The sequence below is a fragment of the Tupaia chinensis genome, unplaced genomic scaffold, assembly GCF_000334495.1.
Source record: "Tupaia chinensis unplaced genomic scaffold, TupChi_1.0 Scaffold143823_1, whole genome shotgun sequence".
Taxonomy (NCBI): Eukaryota; Metazoa; Chordata; class Mammalia; order Scandentia; family Tupaiidae; genus Tupaia; species Tupaia belangeri.
This window is the reverse complement of record NW_006203673.1, coordinates 901,560-905,882: the sequence shown is the minus strand read 5'-3', so window position 1 is coordinate 905,882 and position 4,323 is coordinate 901,560.

Below are 4,323 nucleotides of genomic sequence, written 5' to 3'. Positions count from 1 at the left end.
AAGAAAATTTTTTATTAAAAAAATTTTATTTAAAACCAAAAAAAAAAAAAAAAAAAAAAGAGCAGTGCGTCTCACACCTCATAGCCAGTGTCAAACCGCGCTCCCAGGAGAGCCCCAGCCAGCACTCCTCAGTTAGTTCCTCATGGCGAAGCTCCTGCGGCCCCAGGGGCCTAAGTCTGTTCTGTCTGCGGCCACACAGCAAATCCGTGCCCAGAAATCTGGGTGCAGGTGGCTCAGCAGGCCCCCCTCTGCTACACTGAGTGGCTCTGGTCTGGAAGAAGCCCTCTCCAAGTCCTCCAGTTTCTGGCTCAAATCCAGGCTTCGAGCATGCAGGTGGACTGGGCCCACTTCCACGCTGGCCTCAGCCAGGCCAGTTTCTGTCAGCATCTCAGACACAGACCCTCCGAGCCTGTGTGCATCGCAGTCTCGCAAGTCTGTCTGTGCCTTGGCTCCATCCCATCACTGCTCGTGCAGGTTTAATTCCCAGCAGTCAGGTTTGGAAGCCGCCCCCATCATGGTTCTCCTGTGCTATACCTTGACTAATGGGGCCACGCCCACTCCAAGGTCATGCACCACAGAAACATCCCATCCAAGGACCACATGTGCTAGGCGGACCATAGAACACGAGAGCTGAGAGTCAACCACCATGGTCGTCACAGCTGTCCAGCACTGCACGCTCTGCTCAGTAAGTGCCCTGCACAGGGGCACGTGTTTGTATTTCTGATGCCATATTTTAACTTACCTTTTCTGTGTTCAGGTATGTTCACACACATGAACCCTGCGACTGTCCCGCTGCCTGCAGGACTAAGCACGCTGACTCGCTGTGTGGTCAGTGGCCCAGGAGCAGTGGCTGCACCATCCAGCATGTGTTCTTTCTTTAGCTTTTAGTTCTTTAATTCAGCTGGAATTTATTTGTGCATCAGTTGTATAAAACATGGAGATAAGTTTGTAGTTTTCCAAAAGGAAAACCTTTTCTCTCACTAATCCATATGTCATTCTTGTATTAAATTTCCACATTTATTTGTGACATTTCAGGACTGCATTGTTTCATTATTTGATTTGCCTTGAAATGTATATTTCATGATATTTCAGAATCTGTAACTAGCAGTGTATTCTTTTTTTTTTTTTTGAGAGGTTTTTGCTATAGGGCATGTGTGCTCATGAGAAAGAGACAGACAGAGAGACAGAAAGCGAGAAGTCACCCCCCGGGGGGGATGGCCACACCGCAATCCCTTCTCCTCCATTCTCCTCTCAGGATCTTGGGCACACACGCACACGCACCCGGTGTGAGTTTTAGGCCACCGGGTCTCGGACTTGAACCACGGTTGACTACATGGAAGTCTATATCTGCTGTGAGCAGACAGGGCTGACTCGCCTGTGCAGCTTGAAAGCCCTTTCCCTCAGCGACCCATTTGGCATCTGCTTCAGGGCCACAGGGCGGGAAAGCGAGCACCCACACCTGTGAGGAGCACGTGTGGGTGTGGCTTTGGGCTTTAGCATCACTTCTTGTTTTTTGCGGGGGCAGATTTCCTACTTCCACTTTTGTGATGATGTGGCTGGAGGGAGCCCTTTCCACACCCCACGTCAGATGGTGTCCCTGCCACGTGATGCTGGAGGTTTGGCCTCATCACACACGAAGGCTGGGCCAGCCTCCTGACCGCATAGACTGGCCACTCAAAGGGCTCACTGTGCTGGCAGAAACCCTCTGCAAGCCTTCTGCCCGCGTCTCCGGGAGTTGGCATCCAGGTACACCAAGGGTTCCCCAAGGCTGAGGTCACTCCCTGTGACCCCTCAGGGCACCCAGAGAAGCAGCTCTGAAGAAGTGTTTTCTGCACAGTACGTTTTCATCTGTGTCGCCCCTGGTGTCTGAGGGTAACTCTCATGCTAGATTAGAACACTCCAGCTTTGGATTTTTTAAATGTGCCATGTGTACTTATCAGGAAAAACAATTAGGATCCATTATCAGAACACCCATGTTTGTCATCTTGCTTAAAGGGAGAGTGCACCCTCCCACTGGGAACGACTTCCATTTCCAATACCGACTGGCGAACTGCCAGCTCCAAAGACCAGCCCATGCTGTTTGGACAGGCCAATACAATACCCACCAGAGGAAAATGCCGGTTTCAGATGGAAACTGTATGTTACTTGCGAGATCAATATGGTTTCCAGTGCCTGGGAGTTGGCATGGAGGGCGTGCCTTTTACATATGTATTGTCAGTTCACCAATTCTGACACGTTTCCCTGTTAAACCGCACTTATGTGCACAGCTTCCTCAGCTATACAGCTTGGGAATTTTGTATGGGAGAACTGTTTTACCTTTTCTACTTTTAAATGGCTACATCTGTAGCTCAAAAAAAGCTGATATCGGGAACCAGCAGTTAGCGTAATGGCTATGTCGCTGGACTCCCACGTAGTCGACCGCGGTTCACGTCCCGGACCCGGTGGCTTAAAACTCACGCCGGGCACGTGTGCGTGCGTGCCCAAGATCCCGAGGGGAGAATGGAGGAGAAGGGATTGCGGCGTGACCATCCCCCCTGGGGGGTGATTTCTCGCTTTCTGTCTCTATGTCTCTCTCTGTCTGGTGAGCGCACACGCCCTACAGTGAAAATCTCTCCAAAAAAAAGCTGATATCGGGAACCTAAGAGGTAGATTTTACCATACGTAAATTATACCTCAATAACCCTAAAAACAATAAACAAATACATAAAATACATTACTTAAGCCTTGAACCCAACTATACCTCAAGTGAGATTTGCTCTTGAACTTTCAATTTATATAGAGTCTGCCGAGGTTTCTCAGGGAGCAAACAATTACCATGATTGGTTCCCTTCAAAAAACCTGACCTTCAAAACCTTGCTCTGATTGGCCACTAGAATCCCTCAAATTTGCATATCCAACACCTCATGATTGGTCCAAAAGCAACCAATCATAACCCACCCTTTACAACCAATCATGGCCCACCGTTTACAACCAATCACGGCCCACTGTTTACAACCCACCACCACGATGCCTGGTCCACAGTAGCCAGACGACCAGGAAGATGACGAGGACGACCAGGAAGACGGGGACGACCAGGAAGACAACGGCTGAAGAGCCTGAAGAGCTGAAACACCGCGCAGTCTCCAGACGACCTGGGAGACCCTGAAGAGTTGTAACACTACATTGTCTCTGGACGACCCTGAAGAGCTGTGACACCGCGTCGTCTCTGTGCTGCTCATGGTAGACGACGCGAACTTTAAGAGCTGTGACACTGCGTTGTCCCTGTGCTGTACCGTGCTGCCCACAATAAACGGACGACACTGTCGTCTCTGTGCTGTAACACTACGCCCCTTGTCCCGGCTCTCACTCCTTCACTCAGGAAACCCATTTGGCTGTCCCCCAGGGTCGAGACAGTCGACCTCGGTTTGCGTCCCAGATCCAGTGGCTTAAAACTCACACTGGGCGCATGTGCGTGCATGCCCAAGATCCCCAGAGGAGAATGGAGGAGAAGGGATTGTGGCGTGGCCATCCCCCCTGGGGGTGATTTCTCACCTTCTATCTCTATGTCTCTCTCTGTCTGGTGAACGCACACACCCTATAGCGAAAAATCTCTCCAAAAAAAAAAAAAAAAGCTGATATCAGAAATGTCATACAGTTCAATTGAGCATAAGGGGAGCAGAAGCCAGCCTGTGGCCTGAGATTACATGTGCTGGATCCCACATAGCCAAGTTTGCAGTTCAAGTCCCAGACCCAACAGCTTGAAAAACACCCTGGGTGTGTGTGCATGCATGCGCAAATCCTGAAAGGATGGAGAAATGAAGAAGAGATTCCAACATGACCATTTCCCATTTGGAGGGCTTTCTCACACATGCACGCCACCCCCTTTCTCTCTCTGCAAGCACACGTGCCCTCTGGCAAATTTAAAATAAAGGAAGGGAAAGAAAGAAACGAACCTCCTTTGGGCTGGTCCTGGGGCACAATGAGGTTGTTAAGGGAGTGGATCCTACATGGCCAACCTCAGTTCAAATCCCAGCCCCGTAGATTTAAAACCACATCAGGCATGTGTGTGTGCACGGCCAAAACCCTGACAGGTTGGAGAAGCTAAGGAGAAGGGGTTGCAGAGACCATGTGCTGGAGATATGTCTGTTCCCCTCTCCTTCTCTCCCTCTCTGTGTCTCTGCGGAGTGCACATACCCTCTGGCAATAGAAAAAAAGAGAGAAAGAGAGAGAGAGAGAAAGAGAGAGAAAGAGAGAGAAAGAAAGAAGGAAAGAGGGACCAGCAATTGGCGTAATGGCTATGACGCTGGACTCCCACGTAGTCGACCGCGGTTCGCGTCCTGGACC